The sequence below is a fragment of the Propithecus coquereli genome, unplaced genomic scaffold, assembly GCF_000956105.1.
Source record: "Propithecus coquereli isolate 6110/MARCELLA unplaced genomic scaffold, Pcoq_1.0 Scaffold743, whole genome shotgun sequence".
NCBI classification, from domain to species: domain Eukaryota; kingdom Metazoa; phylum Chordata; class Mammalia; order Primates; family Indriidae; genus Propithecus; species Propithecus coquereli.
Window position 1 is genome coordinate 512,244 of NW_012153541.1, and position 14,264 is coordinate 526,507.

General features: G+C 47.6%; 1 protein-coding gene across 2 annotated transcripts in view; it reads left to right on the forward strand.

Moving 5' to 3' along the window:
• The first annotated feature begins 5,311 nt into the window (after positions 1 to 5,311).
• Positions 5,312 to 14,264, forward strand: part of HDLBP (high density lipoprotein binding protein) — a 75,905-nt gene continuing 66,952 nt past the window's right edge. Inside the window, exon 1 of one of the 2 annotated variants that reach the window (XM_012661935.1) lies at positions 5,312 to 5,517. The gene's annotated coding sequence lies outside the window, so the exon portion shown is untranslated. Of the gene's footprint in view, positions 5,518 to 5,874; positions 5,970 to 14,264 lie in introns of those variants that run through there. The other variant, XM_012661938.1, reaches the window with a different exon arrangement.

Here is a 14,264-nt window from a genome sequence, read left to right on the forward strand (position 1 = left end):
AGTAACAAAAGCAAAACCACGAGCTAGCTCTAGAAAGCAATGGAAAGGAGACAAAACCAAAATTGATGGGACCCAGCAAAAGCATATAAACTCGGACGAGAATTTGGGTTTTACATTTTTTAACTTTTTATTTAGAGAGGAGACCGTGCTCTGTTGTCCAGGATGGAGTATGGGGTATGCTATATGTAGTCTACTGTGGCTGTGATAATACCTTCTTTTATATATTTGTTCTTTTTTCCTTAATTGGGCTTGTGAGGAATTTGTTTCAGAAAACCAGCTTTTGGATTTATTCACTCTCTTATTTTCTCATAACTTCAAGTTTTTTTCTTTATTTCTTCTTCCTGTTTTGAGTTATTTTGTTCATTTCCTAATATCGTTGAATACCAATTTTTTTTTTGGCATCCTTTAATAAAAAATGCTTTGGGAAGCTGGGCAACATAGTGAGCCCGTCTCTATCAAAAATATTTTAAAAAAATTAGCTGGGTGTAGTGGTGCGTATCTGTAGTCCCAGCTACTCAGGAGGCTGAGGCAGGAGGACTGCTTGAGCCCAGAGTTCAGCTGCAGCTGAGCTATGATCACGCCACTGCACTCCAGCCTGGGCAACAGAATGAGACCCCCTCTGTAAACGAAAAAAATAGTAAAATTAAAAATTTTTTTTAAAATCCCTCAAACTGGAAAACCTTCCTAGAACAATAGCACTAGGCAGTTGATTAAAGACACACCAACAAAAAGAGACCAAGACCTGATGGAATTAGAGATGAATCCCATCTAATCCTGAACAGAAAATGCCAGCATCATTTATCTATTCCAAGCCTCTACAGAAAAAGGGAAACACTCCGATTTATTTTATCATGACAGCAGTTTTAATAAAAAATCCAAATGGAGATGTAAAAAGAAAGAACAAACTAATGAATACCATAGGTCAATCTCACTCAAAAATGTAAACACAAAAATTCTCAATATTTGCTAGCAATTAGGGTCCAGAAATGTATCAAAAGCATCTACCAATAGCAGCTATTTCAACAACGAATTAAAGGGAAAAGGCCCCTGGTGCAGACGCTGAGGTGGGGTACGGTGAGATCCGGCAACTAACCCTGACAAAGACACAAAGTGAGGAAACTGCTTAAACATAATTCAGGGTATTTCTGAAAACCAATGGCAAATTCCATTCTTTAAACAATGGAATGCTAAATCTATTTAAATTACAATCAATAATTAGGCAGGAATATCCACTACCATAATTATTTTAAGACATTTACATGAAAAATTTCAAACATATACAAAAGCAAAACTACCAAACCCGCATGAGACACCCATTATCCAGCAATTCAGGGCCAATATCATTTCATCTATCCCCACATCCTCCACCACTGCCCCTGGACTATCATGAAGCAAATACCAGATATAACATTTCATTTATATATCAGTATGCATATCTAAAAATAAGGGCTCCTAAGTAAGACAAATCATTATTCGTACCTAGTTCTTTAATGTAATCGAATATCCAATCAGTATTCACGTTTTTCAACTTTCTCATTTTTTTCAATTGAATCAGGATCCAAATAAGATCTAGATATTGAAATTTCACGATGATTATTTTATATTACCTTGGCAAGTCTAGTGAACACAGTGAAACAAGTAAATGAAAACAAAACAAACAAAAACTTTTCTGCTGGTAGGAATACAAAGAAAACCAACACTTGGGTTAAAGAATTCTAGAATAAGATAATTTAGTAAGGTGACCGAATATAAGATAGATATCGAATAAGTCAAACATTCCTTTCTGTACTAGCAATGACTACCAAGGAACGGAAGTGAGGGTGAAAATGCCATTCACAATAGTTAAAAAAAAAAAACCTCCAATCATGTAGGAACAAATTTAGGAGAAAGCAGGTCCTACATCAATCAAATCATTCTTATTTTCTCCAAATTAGTACGTAATTTGGTCCAATTCTAGGTGAAATCCCTAATGGTGTGGCTTTTTTTCTTAAAGTATTGGATAAAATGACATCCAAGTTCACACAGAAGGATAAATGCCTGACGGAAAGGAGGGGGCAGCTGCCTTACCAGCTACTACGTGTGTCTGATGTCAAACCAACAGTGTGACACAGGAATATCATGGAGCACCTCTCCCGCACTGCCACAGAACCTCGGGCCACTGCGGCCACTCAAAGGACCCTGTGTCTGCTCTGACCACCTGCACATGAGCACCCTGAGAGTGCTACACTTTGTGCCTGCCCACGGTCCCCTTCCTCTGTTCAGTATGGCTGAGGGTGCTCCACTAGAGAAAGGTGACTTTCATTCTTCCCTATCAGGTTCTTCCCACTCAAGACTTTATTTTGATGTGCAAGTGTAGGAAAATGAAGAAATCATTTGTCTTAAATGGACATTTCAACTTTGCTTTAATTTTACCAAGTTTCTCTTGCCATCTGCTGAGTACTTGCCATACTCAGTTTTTCTCTGAAACATAATTTGGATCCACAATGATTTTCTCCTGCCATTAACTAACACAAAATGACTGGATCACTGGTTTTCAGTGAGAATGCCTTGATGCAGCAACAGACTGACAAGCACCGTGATTAATTTAATCCTCAGGTGCAGACCAATTAGATCCCCCAAGTCTCAAAAATGTGGTCAAATGAAAATTTTATTCTTTCAGATTATGCTTATTCTAGATGCCAGGAGTTGTTTGAAAGTTCTTTATTCTTGATCCACAGTTTCCTTTTTGCACAGAGCAATATTCCCATCCTGATTCACCAATCTTCCCAAAACAAAAGATGGGAGGTGAAGAACAGATGGATAAAACTGGATTCTCGGTAACAGAAACTTTGTTGGTGGCACTTATATTAGTAGAATACTCATAAACAGGAATTACCACTTACTGGCATGAGTTATTCTTAAGTTTATATACATTATCACAAATCCACAAAATGACCCTGCAACATAGAACCCTGAAGGTCCACAATCTCTTATCCAAAGTGTTCAGGTTTTGGTATTCAGACTCTTTGGATGTGAGGAAGGTGCACGGACACCACACCACACAACACTTTCAACAGGGTCTCGGGCGGCACCCCACAATCAAATGAACTTTCTGCAGTGACATGCATGACCATTAGCACAGAAGTGGGATAAATGCAGACTATCTACATGGCCTCACCTTGATTCTGCTGCCAAGTGGGTTTTGGTGTCTCCTTTCCACCAGAAAAAAACCCACAACTTTTTCTTTTACAGCAGTTTCTCTATTTGGAATGGGGAATAAAAAGGGACCTGAATCACATTTATGAATGATGACAGAGGGAAGCCCCACCCCCCCTGCCAGTTCAATAGCCAGTCAGAATGCAAATGTGTTCTGATTAAAAAGCTCTTGTTCTTTATTATAGGCTGTGGCACTGGTGAGGGAGATCAAGGTGGAAGATGGAAAAAAAAAATCAGGACAACTTTTACAGCTAAGAAGGAGATCAACGCCAAGATTACGTGTAACGGTACACATTTCTAGTTAGGCTGCTGGGTGGTGCAAAGAATCCCTTAATGAGAGCTATCAAAAATAATCAGCGAAAACAATGAATCTCAAGTTAGAAGCATCGGGAAACAGCTCTCATAACCCCTACACCATCATATTTTTCCTCATGATGGCAAGGCTACTTTGGAACATTACACATATCTGGAAGTATTATAATGATTTCAGTCATTCAAGAAATACTTTTTTTTTTTTTTTGACAGTGTCTCCCTTGTCTCCCAGGCTGGAGTGCAACGGCTCCATCATGCATCATCACTTGAACTCCTGTGCTCAAGTGATCCTCCCTCCTCAGCATCCCAGGTAGCTAGGACCACAGGCGGTGCCACCACCCCCAGCTCATTTTTCTATTTTTTGTAGAGACGGGTCCTGCTGTGTTACCCAGGCTGGTCTTCAGTGACTGGCCTCAAGCAATCCTCCTGCTTGGGCCTCTCAAAGTGCTGGCATTACAGGTGAGCCACCACATCTGGCCAAAAAATACTTGAGAGCTTACTACGTGCCGGTCACCAACCTAGGTAATGGGTAAGGGTGACACGATTAACACACGCCCTGCCCTTCACAGGACTAGTGGTTTAGTGGACAACTACTATCTAGAACATCAGGGGAACGCCAAAACCAGCCTGGAGCAAATCCAATCACGGCTGAATCCCGAAGCAGGGAGTAGGGGCCAGACGTGCAGAGGCAGAGAGGGTGGGAGGTAACTATGTTCCTGACACAAGGAAAGTTTGAAGGCCAAAGGTGTAAAAGACCGCAGCAGTTTGAACTAAAAGCAGCTCAGCGTGGTAGGGTCATGCGTTTGTGTGTGTGTGGACAGACAGGGCTGGGGTGGCGTTGACAAAAAATAACGCCAGAAAGATGAAAGAAGGTTTTAAAAAACAGTAGTTGTCTGGGCCTGTGGGCTGCCCCAGAGTTAGGACTTCACTGAGACCACGGTGGCCACAGGTTTGCTTCTCCTCCGCGGCCCTGGTCAGAGGCCTCCCCACTGTCCCCCGAGCCCGGGCTTGCCGCCTTTCTCCCTGCCGGCGCAGCCCTTTGTCGCCTCTCCCGCGGAAGGCTCGCTGCACAGACAGCGCCTGTCGCTCGGCCCCCTTATCCGCCGCGGCCAGCGCAGGAGCTCGGGCGGGCGGGAGGCGGCGCGTCCTCCACGCCCCCGGGACGAAATGGCACCGTTACAGAGGCAAGATGGCCACACACCCACCGGTGCGCGACCGACCCGAACCCGCATCATCCCTCCCCGCCCGCCCCGACTTCCCCGACCTCGACGGCACTCGACGCCCCCAGGCCCGGTACTCAGGCGGTGTCGTGTGGTTCCCACAGGGTCAGCACGGGGTCACGGGACCCCCGGCCCCGCGTCCGCGCCCGGCCCCGCCCGCTCTCCGGGAGGCGTCCGCGGTGGGGGGAGCGCGGGGCGGGGGCCGCGGAGCCCGGGCCTGGCCACCCCTCCCCCACCCTCGCCCCACCCGCGCGCCCCCTGGGGCTGGCCGACCACCGCCCGAGGGGACGGAGGAGCCGGGCGTCCCCCGCACCTCCTCGGGACGGTCAGCCCATAGCTTGCGCCTCCGCGGCGGCGGGAACAGCCGGCCGGAACCACCGGGGAGACACTCACCCGCCGACCAGAGCGAGAACTGGCGCCGACTGACCCGGCCGCGGACCCGCCCAGCTCCCGCGGTCGCCTCACGCCCCGCCCCGCGCGCAGACGTATCGCGTCATCGAGCCGCCCCGCCCCGCCCCTTTGCCAACTCCTTCCTGGCCCAGGGCGGCCCGGCCTTTCTTCCCTCCCCCATGAGGCCGGCCCCCGAGTGCGCAGGCCCAGACTCGGCCGCGTTGTCCGCCTCTGCGCAGGCGCCGTGCCCCTCCCACGGCGGTTGGCCATATAGAGGCTGGGGGTGGGGGGGAGGTCAAGCGTAGCCTCTTCTCCTTTACCAAGATGGCGGCTTGCCCCTGTTTCGCCACAGTTCCTACCTTATGAGCCTGGTTTGCTTACGCTAAAAAGAGTGGAACAGGTAATGAGAATCTCCGCCTTGTGGTAGATAACTAGAGTGGGGGGAAGGGCGCTTCTTTATAACGAGCTAGGTGAGCACTGAGGAGAAGAGGCGGTCGGGGGAGGGCAGGCGATGGCATGAGTGCGGAGCTATCCCGGGGAGGGGTAGCCTTCGCCTCTGCTCCTCTCCTCCAGGAAGATGGCGGCAGCACCGAGCCGGGGGCGCCGGAGCGGGGCCGGTCAGTCGTCGCGCGGAGCTAGTCTACCCTCCGGCCGCCGTCGTCTCGATGGTACGGAGCCTCCCTGGGATTGGCTGCGCACGGGTCACGTGGGGCGCGGGCCCCTGTGCAGACCATCGAGTTGGGCGTCCCGCCCGGGGACGTGGCCTTCCTGCGCGCGATCTGGGGCCCGCCACCCCGCGGGGGAGGGCGGAGCCGGCGCGGCCCCTAGCTTCCTCCCGGTGCGGGTCCCGAGGTGAGACCTGGGGCGCGCTTCGCGGGCCCGCCCGCCCGCAGCGACGTGGCTCGGGGACGGGAGGGGGCTGCGCCAGGCTGCGGCCTGCCCGGGACGGGTGCGCGCGGCTCCGGCCCGCCGTGTGTGCCCCCGGCCTGGGGCGCCCCTATATCCCTCCCGCGTGGCCTGGAAGCCCAGCACCTGTCCGAGACTCAAGTTCAGGCCCGGCGCAAATACCCCTCGTACAGGAAGCCTTCCAAGATTACCCCGGCTGAAAGGAAACACTTCTTGAGTCCCAAAGGGGTGACCAACATGGTGTTGGGAACCTGAGCTGTTCTGACACCATGACACGTTGCGGGGTTGTTTTCGTGGGTAGCGCCCCAGCACAGCGGTTGGGTGCTCCAGGTGGCTGCTTTATCCTCTCCCACTGGACTTAGAGAATCAGGGGGTCAGACTGCACATGGTGTTTGGATGCCATGTAAAACCAAAGGAGAAATCACCTTGAGTCTCGTTTATTAAACAATGTTTATGGTCAAATGAAACGTCTGGAGGGATGTGATGAGTCGTAGCGTTTAGTAACAACGATGATCCGCCCTTCAGTTTGGAGTTTTATATTCGTAGCTACCCCAAGCCGTCAGGCAATGACTTCACCTTTTTTTGGTGTCTGCTTAGGGATAATCAGTCACTTTCTTAGCAGGTAACTTTCTTGAAACCTTATTAAGATTGGGTAAATCACAAGATTTTTTTATGAGGCTGCTGGTAGTGCCACACGACATAATAAGCTTAACGTTCGTTTGTGGAAGTGAACCTGGGATACTGAAACATTGGATGAAACCTAGTGCTTTGGTTTATGTTTTGATCATTTTGAATGCTGTAAGTGCCTCCAGGCTACACTCACTAAGTGCATTTGATACTAAGATACTTGGAAGCAGTGTTTTAAAGTAGTTCAAAAGGTATTTGGTTAAGAATGGCTTCCATTATTTGAATTCCCGTATCTCCGTGTCTGAAACGTCACCCATCAATCAACCTATCTTGAGAGTTTTAGACTTGGAGAAAATGGAGCGTACTTCCTCTCGTCTCACGGACAGCATTTGAAAGCCAGTTAAATAATTCACAATGAGGAGTAACCTTTCCTGTTACTACTCTTAGTTCTACTATGTGCTAAGCACTGTTTAAGGGCTTACCTTATCTTACCTTGAGTCAAATTAATGTCACTCAGGTAAAAGTGCAGCGATGTAAGGAGAGCACCTGTAAGATGCAGTTGTCCCTCTGTCGCTCTTTGTTGAGGTGGATACCTGGGCCAGTGCCCTCTCCAGTGGGCAAGCTGACTTCTCAGAGGACTTACAGGAGAATTTCTTCTTGAGTCATTAAGTGTTTTTCTTTGGCTTTCTTGTCTTGATCTTCCAGTTGTCTGACTTTCAGGCTCACTTCTTCAGCAGTTCAATTCAAAACTTATTTACTGGAAATTGTTGTGTACCAGCTACTGTTAAGGGTTCTGTGGGTGCAGAGGTAAAGCAGCTTGTGGTCTAGTGTGGGAGATATACTTGTGAAAGAGCAATTACGCTGCGGTGTGGTAAGTGCGATAATAGACATATGTACAAGGTGTGGGGATAGGAAATGGGAGGCAGTGACTATTGGTTGGAAAGTCTTCATAAAGAATGCGGTCCTTGACCGCACAGTGGCTCACGACTGTAATCCCAGCACTCTGGGAGGCCAAGGCAGGAAGATCGCTTGAGCTCAGGAGTTCGAGACCGGCCTGAGCAAGAGTGAGACCCCGTCTCTACTAAAAATAGAAAAAATTGCCGGGCATGGTGGCATATGCCTGTAGTCCCAGCTACTTGGAAGGCTGAGGCAGGAGGAACGCTTGAGCCCGGGAGTTTAAGGTTGCTGAGGCCGTCGCTCTCTAGCCCAGATGACAGAGCAAGACTCTGTCTCAAAAAAAAAAAAAAAAAAAATGTACTTGAACTGGGGTTTAGAGGTGAATAAGAGTTTACCAGGTGGAGTTGACAGGTTAGGGTGTTCTAGACAGGAAGACTAGGAAAGAGGAGGAATGACATTTATATTTGGTGGCATGTATGGGCAACAGTTGAGAACTTGGTATGTTGCTGGTGTCTCGAGTGTTAGAGGGCTTAGCTGAGACCGTGCGGTGAAGGGCTTCATGCCCTTCAGTCAGTCCTAAGACACTCTGACTTGGACAGGATTTCAGATGATTACTCTGTGTCCACTGGGATGGCTTGTGATGTTTCACGGGTCAGATAGATTCTCCATCAGTGCTTCCCAACTGAAAATTATTTACTGAAAGGGCTTGAGTGGAGAACATGCTTTTTGCAGTAGTAAGTGGTGCTTCTCTTTGGCCTGCCCCCTTCAATGTGCATCCATCCCGTGGGCCAGTGGTCACAGGAAAGCTTTTCCCTTTTCTGTTAGGCAGTAAGCGGGCTCTGAGGAGGGATAGCACACAGCTGAGCTTTCAGTTGCCAGGTTATGGTGGCACAAAGTCAAAGATGCATCTAAAGGCTTTTGACCAAGTAGAAAAGCAGCCAGAGAACCCCGACCAGCGTAATGCATCAGAATGCTTTTTCCCTTAAATTGTAAAATCCACAACATTCAACATTTTGAAAGCAAGAAAATAATGAAAAGAATCTCTTGTCACATGTGTAACATTTTAAAAATCGATCACATTATTTTAGGTTAAAGCAAGGTTTTTTGTCTTTTTTTATTTTTTTAATTTTTGGATTTCTAGAATCAGAGACATTTTAGAAGTGAAGGGCCTGGCAGGCTGCAGTCTTACCAGGCGCGCCGAAGTTCCTCGAATACCTTTGAGGGTGAAGCAGACTTGTGTTCTGAGCCATGTGTGGGCATCGTGTCGTCGGCTCAGTCATCTCGTCAGTGCTGTTAGCTTGGTAACAGTGCATGTTCTCCCTGACTGCTTTTTATTGGCATTCATACGAATTTTAAAATTAAAATTAATTTTATTTCAAATCAAGGTTAGAACTTCATGTAATTTAAAGGGTCTAATTCTAGAAAGGCTTGTAAGGAAAAAGTGCCGGTGCCCTTTCCCCAGCCGTGTTTCTTCCCTGCGGAGGGTCGGCTTTCGCCTCAGTCGATGCCCTTGGTCTTACTTCCAGCCCTGAGGGGCACGTCTGCACGGCTGGCCTGTTGGTGCCCCCTCAGCCTGTTTCATGTATTCCCTCCACCGGACACTGAGAGTCAGTAGGAAGGTCCTAGCTTTCTTTCACCGTCTGCCTTCTCTGTGCATACCCGTGGCTGCTCAAAGTAGGTATATCCGTAATTTCGTGAGTTCAGTATTTATTGTTTATTTATGACTGCATAGTGCCATGCACGGCGAAGCTAAACGGTGTACTAGGATTACTTTTCCTTTCCTGGGTAACTTTGTTTTCTCTGAGGTTAATACGCGTCTTGTTTTTATTTCCTTGCTGTTTACCTAGTTTTCTATGTATCTATCACTAAAATTCAACCCCAAATTCTGTACCAATTGTCTAAGTCTCTTGTCAGGAAATTCAGTCCTTTCTGTCTGATGAAGTTTCTCTCTTCATTTCGTCTTGAGTAAATCTCTTCCAAAGCGTCCGACCTGCTGCAGCCTTGACCGCGCCCGCGGTCTTCTGCGCATCTCGTCAGTCCCTCTTGTGCAGGACCCTGGGTTTTCTGGAACCCACGTCCTCCTCTTTCTGGTTTTACTATTACTGTGACGGAGCACATCCTTCGCTAGTAGTTGCCTGAGAAAGGTGCGTGGGAGATAAAGTTTTGAGAGCCTGTGTGTCTGCAAGTGCTTTATTCTGCCCTCACACCTGAGTGGAAGTTTGGTATCGTTTTGCTCCTCTGCCTTCCGGCTTCCAGTGCTGAAGCCTCAAGTCTTTCTGGTTCTTCTTTTTATTTATTGACAACATAATATTTGCATGTGACTGTTTTCCTTGCTGAAAGCTTGAAGGCTTGTCTTTCTGTGAAATTCAAAGCGCCCAGAACAGACCTCTGGCATCGGTTTTCAGCCAGTGTCTTGCCTATGGAAACTCACTTTCGTCAATGCTGGGCGTTTTTCTTGATTTTTTTGATTTGATTTCTTCCCATTCATTTTCTCTCTTTCTCTGTCTCGATCTCTTTCTATCTCTACTGTTGTGCCTTCTGGGTTGGCCCTCTTAATTTTCTTAGATCTTCCATTTTCCTTTCTTTTTTCTTCCTCAAAGGTTTTTTTAACTTTAATTTTTTAATTGTAAATTGGCAAATTAGAGTTGTATGCATTTATGGGGTGATGTTATGATTTATGAAAACAATGGTAGAATAAAATCAAGCTAATTAACATGTCCATCACCTCAAATAGTTATTTTTTGTGGTGAGCAAGCGTATTTGAGATTTACTTTCTTAGTGATTTTGAAATGTGTGATACTGTAGTACATTCAGCACTCTGTGCAGTATATCTCAAAAAGCCGTATTTCTCTTATCTAACTGAGGCTCTGTACCCTTCTTCTGGCCCCTCTCTTGAGTTTTCCTCTATTTCAAACAGCTTTCTCTTGTTCTCTCTATTCCTGTTTTATGACCTCCTATTTTTGTTTCGTGGATGTAATAACTCCTCTTATCTCTGAGGAACATGGGTGTGTATGTATCTTTAAATAGAGAGTCTCGACCCTGTCGCCCAGCCTGCAGTGCCGTAGTGTGATCGCAGCTCACGGAAACCTCAGACTCCTGGTCTCAAGCCATCCTCCGCCTCAGCCTCCTCAGTTGCTGGGACGACAGGAGCACACCTGTAGAGACGGGGTCTCGCTTTTGCCCAGGCTGGTCTTGACCTCCTGGCCTCTGGTGATCCTCCCACTTTGGCCTCCTCCAGTGCTGGGATTTCAGGCATGAGCCACTACACCCAGTGTTTTTTCTTTTAAGTTTTCTTTTTCTTCAAGTCCCTCTTCAGTCTGCTCTTGGGGGTTTTGGCTTCCATACCAGAGCCTGTCTGGGCTGTGCGGTGATGGTGTGTGCTTGCTCCTGTGTCGGGGAGCGTGTGGCTGCTGACTGTAGCATTCACTGCAGAGGCACCTGGCCGAGCCGTTTCCTCGCAGCACCCCGTCAGCCTTTTGGATCTCTTCCGATTCCCCAGAGAAATGTCTTCTAGCCTCTCCCTGGCTGGCTGTGTTCAGGGGCCAAGTGAGGCACAAGGCCTGGGATCTCAGCGGTATCCATGCAGGAGCGCACTTCCCCTGCGTTCAGGATGGTTTTGCGGTGGCTGCTGTCCCCAGTTCAAAGATCCTCTACTTCCCTTTCCAGAGCAAGAACCACAGCCTTCGGCCAGGGCAGGCGAGGGACAGCTGCTTGGCCGTGCAGAGTTGGGGGTAAATCTGGAGGTCTTCCTGCTGCTTAACTTTTGCACCATGTCTGTTTCTAACCCATTTCTCCAGTCCATTCGGATTGCTGGTCGCCTTTCCTGCCGCGGATGGAGGACTCGACCCTTTCAAGTCTGTTTCCAGTTTCTGGCCTCTAATCTCTGTTCCTGTTCTGTTTATGTGGTTTGTGTCTTTAAAAAATAATTATTTACTATCATTTTAGTGGTGCTTTAGGAAGGTATGAAACTAAATGTATTAATTTGACAACTTCCACATGCTAGACACTGTTCTAGGAGGCGGGGTACACTAAGGAATAAAACAATTGTGTTCTCTTGTGCTTGTGTGGCGTAGGCTAGTTGGGGAGGCCTTGCTGCGGCCTTGGGGTGACAGCCGATTCAGACCTGCCGTGAGCGAGCAGGCCGTGGACAGCTCTCTGGGAAGGAGCATTCTAAAGGGAGTGCACAGACGTGCAGAGCGCGGCTCAGGGGTGTGTTCCGCATGTTAGAGGAACGGGGCGCCAGCTTCGAGAAGACGCGTGTGGAGCGGAGTGAGGGGGATGCCAGAGGGGAGGAGGTTATGGGGGGAGGTGGGGCTCCTGGCATTGGCTCTTGAGGCCCTCAGTGGCCGCCTTTGGGTAGCTGGAGCAGGGTGGCTCGGCACTGATGGGGGCAGATCGCAAGTGAGGTGACCGTGGGCCAGACCATCCAAGGCATTTTCCTTTTTCCCTGTCTACTGGAGAAGGTGGCTGCTGAGGCCAAGACTGGAGTCAGAGCAGAGCCAGGGTTCCGGCCTTGTGGTTGGTCCAGAGTTTGTGCCTTCACCTTCCGCCTCACTGCCCCGCCTGAGCCTGCCAGCCTCAGTCTACCCTCTACCCAGAAGTCTGTGCTCCCCCAAAACTTAGTGTGTACTTTGTCACTCTTCTGCAACCAAAATTACCTTCTGGGGAGCCCTTCCCTTAAAGTGGAGTAGGTTGATACGTGTGAATAAAGTGGAGTTTGGTGGGCTTAGGTGTCTTAGCTCATCAGCCCACATTGTCGTCCACTGTGTGAATTATGGAGGCAAAAGATGTCCTTTTTCATTGTGTTTTCTCATCATTTTTGTTGGGTGTCCTTTAGCAGTTATCTTTAGCTTACAACTTGAGTTTCACTTAAATTCATCGTCTTTCTGATCATTCCTACTGTTCTATTGCCGAGCTGTGGATTTTGCTTTGTCTTAAAAATTTGTGCTGAGGTGGTGGCTCACGCCTGTAGTCCCAGCACTCTGGGAGGCCAAGGTGGAAGGATCGCTTGAGATCTCGAGTTCAGGACCAGCCTGAGCAAGAATGAGACCTCGTCTCTACTAAAAATAGAAAAATTAGCTGGGCATGGTGGTGCTCACCTCTAGTCCCAGCTGCTCGGGAGGCTGAGGCAGGAGGATCGTTTGAGCCCAGGAGCTGTGATCATCACACCACTGCACTCTAGCTGGGGTGACAGGGTGAGACTCTGTCTCCAGAAAAAAAAAAAAATATGTGCTCAGACACTCCGGTAGAAAGGTGAACAGAAGTTGTCAATAGTTCAGTCTTCACAGTCAAGAAATTCAAATGGCCAGTGAGCTACACAAGATTTCATTCTCACTGATGATCAGAGAATTGCTATTAAAGTCATATTTCCCCCACATCAGACTGGGAAGAAACAAACATGACCATGTTAGTTATTGTCAGGGGTGAGGAGGACAGGTACACTGTCATCAGATGTTGTCAGTATAAATAGTTAAGCTTGTTGGAAGGATCATTTTACCTTGACAGTACCTATCAGTGCATTCCCTGTAATGTAATTCTGTTCCTAGGAATTCATCCTGTTGGAGGTATGGGCCCAGGTGAGCAGGGGATACTGTTTTCAGCATTGTTTATAATTGCAAAATGTAAAAAAAGCAGTTAATTCAAGGACTCATCAGTAGGGGATTTATTATGTTCACTTCATTCAACATGCAGTAAATTTTATGTGAAACTTAGAAGGGTGGCCATGATGTCTTTTTAAATGGAAATAGGTATAGCAAGTGGTGATAGAGTGCATATAATGAGATCCTGTTTTTATCTAAACCGTGTATTAATATATGCACAAAAATCTGACAAAGATAAAATTTTACTTTTGGAGATATTTCTTGGGGAAGAGTCACGGGGGATTGCCAGTTTTTACTTTGTTTGTTGAAGTGTATTTTACAATATCTTGAAGCTGAAAATTACATTCTTTGGTAGACCATCACTACAGCAAGCTTGCTGTGGTACTAACATTAATACCACCAGTATTAATTAAACCAATATTAATTTAGTCCCCACCCATCCCATTCTGGACTCTGCCACGGTGAAGGATCCTCTCAGGAGGCTTAGCCGTATCCCAAAAACCCCAGTGCTGTGGCAGCAGGCCTCTTCCTGGGACGAGGAGTGGTAGAGAGACTCATGCAGAAAGCAGGCAGCAGTGAGCAATCACTACGAATTTTTTCCAAATAAGCACGTTCCTAATGCCCTCTCGGGTTTGCCTTTTATTTCAGTGTCTTGATGTTGATATTCTTAGATGTTCCTGGAGGTAGACCTTGCAACAGTATTTGCTGTCTTAGATACCGACTGCTGGGCATTGGTTCTGTCTCCCACACTTGACAAAAATGTGGGATGTTTATCCAGGTGAGGACGGTAATCTTTGATTGGACGCAGGTCAGGAGACCTGCACTTCAGTTTTGACCTATTTGTGATCAGCCTTGTGACTTTGGGTGCTTCTTGACCTGTATGACCTTAGCTCTTTTTTTTTTTTTAAGTTAAAGAAGCGGAATCTTTGAGTGGTTTTGATGTTTTTGTTTTGTTTTTAAACATTTCTGATGGCCCGGAACCCTTGGTCAACTCAGTTTATCAGAAATTTAGCTTTCACGGTGGGGCGCGGTGGCTCACGCCTGTAATCCTAGCTCTCTGGGAGGCCGAGGCGGGCGGATTGTTTGAGCTCAGGAGTTCGAAACCAGCCTGAGCAAG